We start from the raw sequence: 12,254 nt of genomic DNA on the forward strand, positions 1-12,254 counted from the left end.
GCCGAAATTAAGAATATTGATACCGACTTTCAAATGCTGGTTTACAAGAATTACAAGTAGTTTATCAGTACCACGGATGCAATTAAACGGTAACTTGTTTCAATTCATCCGCCACTGCTAGTAGAATCGTAGTTTGGGAAAAACTATAGGGTTTGTCAATATTATATCTGTTTGTAGATATTTTGTTATTTCCTTTTGATTCAGCAAGATTTTTGATGTGGTAGCAACTGTTGTTTGTTCGATCAAGTTATCTGGACTTTTGAAGTTTGTTCACAAGCACTGTTTCTTGTACTGGAATTTTGATTTTAACAGGATGAAAAGTAATCAAATATGGAACATCTGCTTGACCAGGTGTGCTGGAATATTCTTCATGTCAGTTTTAGTTGAATTTTTCGAATAATGTATTAAGAAACGAGGAAAAGGGAATTACTCAAAGCTGAAATTTTTTCCTACTTTACATTTTTATAATTGTAGATAATGTCAGTGCAATCTAAAAGTGATGGGATCAACACTTCTCTTTTTGAGAAGAGAGAACACATAGAAAAGTTGCACCGGACACGTAACTTCTGCTTCAAGTTCAGTTATTAAAGACTGTTAAATCTACGTGGTGGCTAGTGAATAATGTGACAGCAGCCCTAAGATTTAAAGCCAATTTTTAAGGTCATTGTTGCTTACCTTGTTTGTTTTCTTCTATTTTATAAATTTTAACACTTTGTTTTCTACATAATTTTGCTTTTATGTCAAAATTTTCTGTTCAAAAGATTTAACACACACCATTGTTTTCTTGCCAGGCATATGGAGATTCGTCATTTCAGGACTGTAAACAAGCACCTAAGAAGCGATTGATATAATAGTAAAAAACTTGCACGTACGTCTGGTCTTTGCCTTATGCATGTATGGTGATTTATTGCAGATAAAAGAAAATTTTTAATGTTTTTCTGAAAATTACCTTCTCGGGGAGAGCTGATCTCAGGCTCTGAACCCATTCAAGCTTGAGCTGAAGCTGCAGTGCTTTTGAAGCAGTTGGATTTTCCGGTTTGTACCGCAATCTTTCAGATTGAATTATCTTAGCTGGTTGTGCTCTGTCAAAATGGAGCTTAAAAACTAAATTACCAGGTTTGTACCGCAATCTTTCACATTGAATTATCTAGCTGGTTGTGCTCTGTCAAAATGGAGCTTAAAACTAAATTACCATGTATGGCTTTACTCCACATGAAATGCATCAGCAAAGGGATGTAAATGACTTCATTCTTTCTCTCTCTTGTTTTTTTTTTAAAAAATTCTTTAAAAAATTGAACTTCTAATTACTGGAAGTCTTTAAAACTAGCAGTTAATATCTTTGACTTACAGTGATATTTCTATAACACCCCTAATTCGTATTTATCGTCGAAACAGGGTTACAGAGCATTATCGAAATTTACAAAACAAATAAACAAATATTTCATATCATATAGCATTTATATCAGAAACCAATCGAAACCAAGCATAATGTCCCTTATATGAGCCCTCGAAGCCTAAAATACACATTAGAAACAAGTCGAGATTAAATCGAGTACTTAAAGAATTTTTTGGAAAAACATTAAAATTTTTCAAAGGTGCAGGAGACACATGCCCGTGTGGCAAGGCTGTGTGTCTCATACGGTCAATAAACACGCCCATGTCTCAGGCTGTGTGGGCATTCGAAATAGGACACACGGCCGTGTCCCAGCCTGTGTCCAAACTTATAAGCTTTCTAACTTGGGTCACACGGTCAAGCCACACGCCCATGTGTTAGGCCGTGTGAGCATTCTGTTTTGCAAATTAAAAGATACAAGGGACATAGGCTGAGACACAAGCTCGTGTCTCTACCCGTGTGGACAAAAATCGGCCATTTCCAAGCCACATTTCTCACCCAATTTGCCAACAATCTAACCAAACATTTTGGACATCAACAATCTATATCAAGGCAATCCACCAAGCCAAACCCAAATCTTATACATGACATAATACCACATATATCCAAGAATCCATACTTACCAAATTGACCAAATACTCAAATATGTAAATTTATACAAAATACAAGCCATACAAATGACTAATCTCAACAAAATGTATATATGCCAACGTTGGCCAAATTAACCTTGTAACGCCCCAATTTTCGGGAATTCTGTGAATGTTGGCATAGGTTTAATTATGTTAGTGGGCCTCTAGAAGGCCCAAGCTTAAGATAGAACCCGGCAATTTTAGTTAATTTTTGTTCCATAAGAAAAAGGGGGTGAAATTATGAAATAGAACCTATGTGAAAATGTTTGAAAATGCTATAGGCTAAATTGAAGTGGCCAAATAAATAAGAGTGCAAAATAGGAGGATTTGCATGACAAACCTCCCATTTTACATGAAGTGGCCAGCCATCATGTTGTTGTAGACAATATGAACACTTGATATCCATAATTCATGGTACAAATTGATAATGGGTTAGGTAAATATTCCATGATAATGGATTAGGTAAATATTCCATGATAATGGGTTAGGTAAATGTTCCATGATAATGGTTTAGGTAAATGTTCCATGATGGGCATTTCATGTCTTTTGTATTAAAGAATTAAATGGATGAAATATAAAATTTTATTAAAAGAAAAAGGGTGAAAAGAACAAAGTTTTGTCCATCTTTGTTCATCATAGCCGAAATTTAGAGAAGAGAAAGGAGAGGAGAAAGCTCTTGAATGTTCGGTCACTTGGGGAAGAAAATTGAAGGTAAGTTCATGGTAGTTTGCTTCTATCTTGATGTTCATGAGTTCTTCTTGATTCTACCTTAACTCTTGAAGCATATTTTGGTTTTTAGTTGTGTTGTGAGCATTTAGTCATGAATTAAAATGAAGGAAATGGTTGTTGTTTCATGTTCTTTTGATGAAAAATGGAAGATAGGTGAAGTTGAGCCAAACAAATGAGCATGCATGTGCCTTAGATGCTAAGGGAAAAATCGGCTAACATGTTGTGCTTTAAAATGATGAAATAGAGATTATACTTAAGTAAAATCATAGATATGTGATGATTGATTGGTGATATACATGTTTAAATAACAAGCATGCAAGTTAGGTGTGAAAGAGTGATTTGTAATAAATCTGCTTAGGACAGCAGCAGTAATGTGACTTTGGAAAATCACCATAAATTGTGGGAGATAAATTAGAAGCTGAATAAATTATGTAATTAAAGCTTATTGAGTCTAGTTTCAAATGAAATAAACAAGAACATATTTTGAATTCTGTACAATGAGAAATTTGATTCGTAATGAAGAGTGGTCAGATTAGTCAAACAATGAAACATGGGAAACTTTGAGAAAATCTGGTATTGATTGGCTAAACCAAAAATTCTAAAAATTTTATGGATAGAAGATATATGAGTCTATTTTCAGGAAAAATTAACAAAACTTGATTTGGAGTTTCGTAGCTCCGGTTATAAATGATTTAGTGACTGTTGCTCAGGAAGATAGCTTGCAGTGAAATTATGATTATGTGGTAAACACTGACAAAAATTTGTTAATGAGTTGCTTATTGATTTCTTATAAGCTTACTCTGATCTGTAGGTGTGGTTGGCCGAATATTGTAAGGGGTTAATACGTAGTTCGTATTTGAATAGTTAGATTAATGTGTTAGTAATCCAATTGTAGGCAGTTCGTGTGTGAATCTCGTCAGCATATCGTCGCAAACAGGTGTGTAACTAACACCCTCTTTCTTAGTCTGGATCGGCAAAAGTCGAAAAGCCGAAATGCCGAAAACCGGTATTTTGTAGATTTGCGAGTGTGCGAATGCTCATGAGGTAAATCAATTAATGTTTTTGGTAAGCTGCAAAATTTGGACTGCAAAGTGCATGATTTCTGTGCCATCGATATTTTTGGGCTTAATGGGCCAAAATTGGAATGATGGGCCAACGGGCCCAATTCGGTAAGAACCCTCGGTACGTGATTCTGTTATACGTGAAAAGTAGGAATATGCATGAAAAACCCTATAATAGATAAATTACTGAAATACCTTTAAAAGTAGAAAATTTACAGTTTTACCCTTAGTAGATAAATTACCGAAATACCCTAGGGTTAAATTGACCTAAATGCATGTTTGACTGTTGTTATTTACTGCATGTCATGTTGTTATTATCTGATGCATGGGATTGGGATATTGACGGAGGAAGTACTGAAAGTAGCTTGTCCACGTACTGGAGGCTTTGCCTCAATTTACTGTTAACTGATCAGCAAGGCTGCAACTGTGGAGTGTTGGGTTGGGTGGGTTGAGCTATTCCCCACATGGAGTGTAGGGCTGGTACGGTGGTGTGTAGTGGCTGGTGGGTTGAGTAGTCTCCCCAAATGGGCTTGCATATGTTATTGATGTTGCATGTATTTTGAAATGGGCCTATGGGCCATACTGTTATCTGAATAAGGGGCTAAGGCCCAGTTTATTGTAATCTGAAAAGGGCTCTGGTCCAGTACCACTGTTACCTGAATGGGCTTAGGCCCAATAGGCTTGAGCTGACTTGGGCTTTGAATGAGTTTTCCTTACACACTGAGTTTCCCCAAACTCACCCCTTTTATTTTCATCCACGCAGGAAATCCCCAACCATAGTGGGCTTGGAGCTGTGAGGGAATTCGGAGTGGCCACCCGTTCTGAAAGTTTGGTTTTCTTCTGGTGAACTGGACATCCTATTATTTACGTTGAGGTTTGGGTTTTTAAATGTAATAAGGCCGCTTAATTATTTTTGATGGTTTTAATATGTATTACTAAGATAGGTATTACTTATTTTAATTGTTGAAATTGGATAGCTTTAGGGCGCGTTTTCAAAAAAAACAACAATTGATTTCAAAATAACACGACAACAAGCAAAGCTTCCGCAATGAAAGTATTTTCCAAAATTAATCACTTTTCCTGAAAATGACTTAATCAAATCGGTTTCCTAGAAATATACATGACGTTAAGGTGTGGCAATAGCGGTGTGCATGTCTAGGATTGAATCCGAAGGGAGCTTGGTACTTAAGTAGTCCGATAGACTCACCTCCTCTTTTCCGATTTCTTACTTGGTGCACAGCTTCCATTCACTTTAACCTATAATGAAATTATCTTTAAAACGCTAAGTAGGTTTTTCTGGATCAACAATATAAAATGTTTTGAACGCTTCGATGTGGCATGTTGGATCCGGCCATAACGTCTGGGCCGGGTTTGGGGTGTTACAAACCTATATATGCCATTTTAACCAAAATTAATTTACTATTTATACCAAAATGGGCCGCTGATAGTGTGAATCTGCTCTAACCAGCTTCCAACCAAAATGAGCTTTTGATTTACTATAAAACATGAGAAATAAAACAAAGTAAGCATTTACGCTTAGTAAGTCTGTATAACATGGAAATAACTTACCATTCAATTGCATTTAAGGTAAGCATACAAAACTTATCAAATTATTTTGGTCAAATGCTTAAACACATATCCTCAACATGTTAGCCATGTAACACTTTCAATAACCAATAAACATGGATGTACATAATCACTAGGTAAGTTCACATACATGTATCATCCCTCTCATGTTTCAATATATCATGTAATATCATTTCCATGTATTTCTATGTATATACCGTTAATAGTTTGTTTCGAACTCAGAATGTCTCATATCAGAACTTAGCCTGTTGAACCATTTAGAATATCGTTGGATACACAGGTAGTACACACGAGGTGTACAAATCTGTAATGTATTAATTCATATAATGGTATACCCATGCGAGTATGTAAACAGAAAAATCTTTCGAGCCATGTAACGGGAAGCTTAATCGAGCTGTATATTGGGAAGCTCATAAGAGCCATAAATCGGGAAGCTCATGAGAGCCAATTATTGAGAAGCTCAAGAGAGTCATTAATCAGTAAGCTCACAAAAGCCAAATATCGGGATGCTCATAAGAGCTATGGTATATCCACAACACATGCAGGACCATAACCAATCTGGGAATAAACTAGCATTTTGTTAATTTCTTATATATGGCTTGTTGGATTGGCCTTCCTAGCTTCTCCTCAAATGAAAGAAGACTTGGGGTGTGGGGAGGGAGGAAAACTACCATTTAGATAGATTAATGAAGAATATCTTGTTTTCAATTATCTATAATTAGGGGTTTGTGGGTTTGCAGAGGCTATCCTTGCTTATCAAGTAATATTCCTGACTCAGAGGTCCAACTAACTGGTCTTGCTCAAGACTTAGTTGTCAAGTAACAACTTCATTTGATTTCCCATGATAAGTTGTAACTCTATTGTTTCTCAAAATACAAAACATGAAAACATTTTACTCACATGGTTCCTTTTCTTTAGGCACTTTTGAAACTACTGAGTAGTATGTAAAGGGTCGAATTTCTTGTGGCAATCTCCTGGGTGTTCTTTGTAAGTAGGGTGCATTTGCCTTTCCTGACCTATTCTTGTTCATGGTTATGCAATGGCTATCCGAATATTAAATGTAATTAATTAAAAATTATATCATTGTTTACAAATGCACATTTTACAAGTGTCTGCTAGTCAAATATTTATTATCTCGATATTTGGAGATGTCTTTAGCATTTTGTACTTGATAGAGACAAGAAAGTGCTCTTGATGTTACTGCTTGTTGAGCATGTTCTCAACTAGAACTGAAGCTTCTTTGAGTTCATAAAAAATTGATCCTTGGTACCATGTTGTTTTATCAATGATGGTGTAAGTTTGAATTTGTTTGCTTCTGAGTTTTGTTGGAATCATATAAACAATGCTTTCATTTATTGTATTTCTTTTCTTTGTATTTTGAAACTTAAACTTATTTAACCTTTTTCTTATTGATTTCAATCCTTTGCAGGGATTATTTGGATAGATGTGCTTCTAATGGATGAAGTGTTAAGTGAGGCCGTTCTACATTGTTTTTCTCTGGAGCTCTTTCTTGAATCTTATTTGACCCATTATATTTTTAGTCTATATTTCATTTCTTCCTCTAATCTAAGTAAATATAGCTTATTTTCATATTGAGGACAATGCTCTGTTGAATGATACTCTTTGTGGTCTCCGCTGCCCCAAGTTACTCTTAAATAGTATGTTGCTAGGACATTTAATTACTTCTACGAGGCATATCAGGTTTCTGTTTGTGATTGTTGCTCTTCAAAATATTTCTACACTTTTGGAGTTTCAAATCACTCAGATGATAACAATATGGTTTAAATTTACTAATAATGGTCTCATGGGCATGTCATTGCTTTTTCCTGATTCCTGATGGAGGTCCAAAGAAATCTCATTAATCTTTTCTCACTTTTTAAAGATCCTAGTTCACTTGAACTGAAAATATAATTAACCTAAAGCTAGCTGATGATGATTCACTTAACTAACTAAAATCACGACAAAGGCAAGCGCACCTATCAAATAGTAGTATAGTTATGGTGAGTCCAGGAATATCGTATCCACGAGGACTAAAAATACTAGTAATTACTAATCTTTTTATTATCTAGCCGATAAATTGAAGGAATTGTTTTTAATCTAAAATTATCTAAACTAATTATTAAGACACAACAGAGAATTAAGTAAGAAAATATTCGAATAACTAATGAGAGACATAATAAGAAAATATTCGAATGAACTAATGAGATACATAATACCCAGGAAAGAATCCACCTAAACTTCACTTATTATTCTGAATCTAAATTAAACAATCTATTCACTTGCCTTGATCCATAGAAATCTCTAAATTATATTAATATCTCTTTCGAGAGTAAAAATAACTAACTCTAGGCTGATTAATTGAACTAACTCCAGGTTGATTAATTGAAATCTCTTTCTAATTGAAACCCCTATTATCGCATTAAACCGATCAATAGATTCCCCTATTAGATTTGACTCTAATCTGGGTAGATTTATTTCACCCTATTTCTAGATGCATGCAACTCCACTCAATTACGCTAGATCTACTCTTAAATAATGACTTTTGCTCCACTAAAATAAGTACATCTATTATGAATTAATATCCTGAAAACATTAAAACATGAAATAAGTACACATAATTGAGATCAAGAAATCAAGTATTTATCATGTAATTCAGAAATTAAATAACGAGATCCATCATAGGTTTCATCTTCCCTAGGTTCTGAGGATTTAGTTCATAATTTGTAAGGAAGACATCTCAAAATTAGGAAAACAGCAAAATATAAAGAAACCCAAAAACTCTAGAGAAATTGTGGAGATCTTCCAATCTTGAAGGAGATCCTGCTTCTGATTTGAAATCCATTGGCGTTCTTCGAGTGAATTCTTCATTCTTCTCTGCGTCCCCTTTAGATCCTCTTCTAGTGTGTATTTATAGACTTAGAATGCTTAGAAACCCTAAAAATTGGCTTTTTCACGTGTTGGGAAACAGGGAGCGATATCGACACAACTGGCACATGGGCATGTGCTCAGCCCATAAGGGAATGCCCAGGCCATGTAGTTCCTGAAAATAGCTCGTTTTGTCCAATTTTGGCCCGTTTTCCACTCCTTTTGCTTCTTTATGCTCACCTAAGTATAGAAACATAAGTTAAAATGATTAGGAGCATAAAATTCATTAATTCACATAAAAAATCATCCAAAATATGTCAAGCATGGGATTAAAATATGTTACTTTTATGGTTTATCAAAGCAAAAGTCATGTCTATGACTTGCCACTTAACTATTGTTACTCTAGAATTGATATCTATAGTTGCCTCATTATTACTTTCTATTGCTTGTTCGGTAAGGAGTTATTTATGAAAAATGAGAGGTGCACTAAATGTTAAAGCATACAAATTTCTAGATCCTACATGAACTTTTAAAATTTTGAAAATTTAAGTACACATGATTTGTTTTGATTGATGTAGATCCATCTAATGAAGATCACCTAGAAGTCTGAGTTCATAATATATAATTTTGCAGATGCCTTTCTGAGAGTAAATGTTAGTTCAAAATAGGCAGCAGAGGAGCTCCCCTTGTAGGCTGCTCTGGAAGCGAGTAAAAAGCTGTGCTCCAAGGTAGCATGGATGTCTTACTGGTAAACTCATTAAAAGCTGAAGCAACACTTGTTTAGTTTCTGGTCTTAGATAGGTTATTTGCTTGCTCGTATATAAATAATAATAAGAAACGATAATTAAATTCAAATACGTTTATAGAACATATTACTTCATGGGTTGGTTGGAAATTTAAATACACTGTTTTTAGTTTTTAAAAGCCAAAGACACCTAAGCTAAATTAACCTGAATTAAACTCTTCAATAACTTAATATTCTAGTGAGCAATCAATAAAATAATCTATTTTATGTATTTTTTTAGCATGAGTGACAATGTGTGATTTTTGTTGTGGATATATTTAACATGTGGGTGACAATTTACTATAATGAATTTATTTTGTGTATTTTTTTAATTATAATGTGAATTTATTTTGAATGTCGACACAACATATTTTTTGAAATTATTATTTGTTACTTGTATTTGTTCTTGAATTAATAATTATTATTGGTTGCTATTTTTTTAATTATTATTTATTACATGATCATATAGCATCAATTGTTATTTAATTTATATGTGAATATGTGTAATAGAAATTTTTTAATTAATTTTCTAATTAAATGCAGATGTTTGATGATGAATATTACATCAACTTGCATGCGGGTTGGCATTTTCTATGTAACTCATAACTTAGGTACATGGGTGGGAATAAGCTTAAAATAAAAAGGATCTTGATACCATATCTTACTTTGGAGTTATGTAATAAAGTACAAAAAGATCTGCAATTTCATATTGTGAAAATTATTTACTTTTATGTGCTAACAGTGGGAGTTTGGATGGTAGGCTTAAGGTAGTATGGGATGATAGTAGCATCATAGATATGTTGAATTATTGGTACAAGCATTTTGTTATTGACTTATATGTGGAGCATGAATAGATAGTGAGCCACTTATAAAACAAGAGAATGATGCATCACATGTTTATAAGAATGATGATTTTGGAGCTAGTGGGAGGGTTCTTTTGGGAGCTATAGATGGGTCCAACAATAGGGACTGTGAGGGGGGATGTAAGGGTGTTGGTCAAGGGGCTTTTGAGGCAGATGGTGTGTAACACTCTTAACCCGTATTCGTCACCGGACTAGGGTTAAAGGCATTACTGGACAATCGAAAGTATTTTACATTCAATAACAAACATCATAGCATCAAAGGTCAAATAATCATACAAAGTCCTTACATAGGTTATTGAGACCTTAAACCAGTTACATCTAGAAAAGGGGTCGGGACAAAACCATGAAGCTCAATAACAAAAAGTTTCGGAAACTTTTAAGTCACATGCCCGTGTGTCTAGCCCGTGGTCGAAACTGACTTGGAAACACTGCCTGGCATGCGCCAATGTGTGCGACCGGTCTGCCCAAACTCATTTCAAAATGGCCCTCGAGCAACACGACTGAGACACATGCCGTGTTTCTGCCCGTGTAGGCAAAAGTAAGCCATTTACAAGGCCAATTTTCCACCGAATAAGGGTCCTCCTTACAATCATCAAATAGGCAGAAATTGCACATCAAATTCCAACCATTTCACAGCCAAAACATACACCATTATACCGATACATTATCAACATATTCCATTCTCAATTTATCAACCAAATCATACCAAATCTAAACCAAAATCATACCAAAGCATATGTTTCAATACTTCAAATTTACATCATACAATCTCATAACTAAACTTACCAAAATTGACCATTTCATTGGTCATTCATAAGCACATCACATATCATATACCAAAATCAAACATAAGATCAACTAAACCAAGCCATATCACATGGTTAAATATATACATCTCAAAACATAATCAAAGTACTTTTAGCCTATACATGCCATACTTTAATATATGCATTTTCAAAGGTACTAAATTAAGGTTTAATAGTGTGGTGACAATCCTCGACGACCCCCGAGCTCCCGATAGCTACGATATCTATAAAACAATGCAAACACACACAAAGTAAGCTTTCAAAAGCTTAGTAAGCCATATACAAATAAACTTATCAACTTAAATCATATAATCATCATCCATTTACATATAATTCATAGCCAAATACTATCACAAACCTCATTGTTCATATACATTTCATATATTCCCAATTCTTTAGCACATATAGCATATTTTCTCATGCTTTTATCACATATCATCAGTTGATCACTAAAGTACATATACTTACCTTTTACATCGAATATGATACTCATTCTACACGTACCTGAATCGGATACATGTTCACATCATAAACTCATTTTCTCAGAATGCCCATTGAATCGTTCGGAATCATAAGGATATGCTGATAACTCGAAAAGCTATTAGAATGCCAACATCCCAGACATGGTTTTACATGTAATCAAATATCGATGTCACTGTCCCGAATAGGGTCTTACACAAAATCAAATACGATGCAACGTCCCAAACGTGGTCTTACACGTAAACTATAATTCGATGCCAACGTGCCAGGCGTGGTCTTACACGATAACATATGTCGGATCCTATGTCATGACATATGTATCCTATACTATTCCTAAGGTTCTTACGAGGCTTTTCGGACGTCGGAACTTTGTCGATACTTTCTTGGATATCTCATTCTCAACACATATATTCATTCAATATTGTTCAAATCATATAATCAATAATAATTCAATTCAAAATGCATTTATTTGTATATCGACTTACCTCGTACGGATTCGAATAGACGGAATCGGCTACTCGACGACTTCGACTCTCCCCTATCTAATTTTTTTTCTTTAATTTTTGATCTATATAAATTCAAATTTAACTCTTTTATTCACCAGATCATTCAAATCAATCCAAAAACACATATTTAGGGCATTTTACAAATTAACCCTCACATTTTCACATTTTGTCCTTAATTCACAAAATCACAAAATACACATAATTTCCATATACCAAGCATAGCTGAATATTCATAGTGTTCATATAAGCCCATATATTTCATTTATTTCACATTTTAGTCCCTCAATTTATAAATTTTTACAATTTAGTCCATTTTACTGAAAATTCATCAAAAATTCAAAGACAAAACTTAGTAATCTAACACATATCTTTCATTTTCTAACATCAAACTTCATAAAGCTCACATTATCATCAATAGCTCCACTCAAAATCATCAACAATTTCAGAAATTCAAAAATGGGCTTGGAGAACACTAAGCAACAATCACAAAAACATAGAAATTATTAAAAACAGATCAAAACACATACCTCAATCAAGCAAAACTATAGTCG

Source organism: Gossypium hirsutum, chromosome A12, assembly GCF_007990345.1.
Source record: "Gossypium hirsutum isolate 1008001.06 chromosome A12, Gossypium_hirsutum_v2.1, whole genome shotgun sequence".
Lineage (NCBI taxonomy): Eukaryota > Viridiplantae > Streptophyta > Magnoliopsida > Malvales > Malvaceae > Gossypium > Gossypium hirsutum.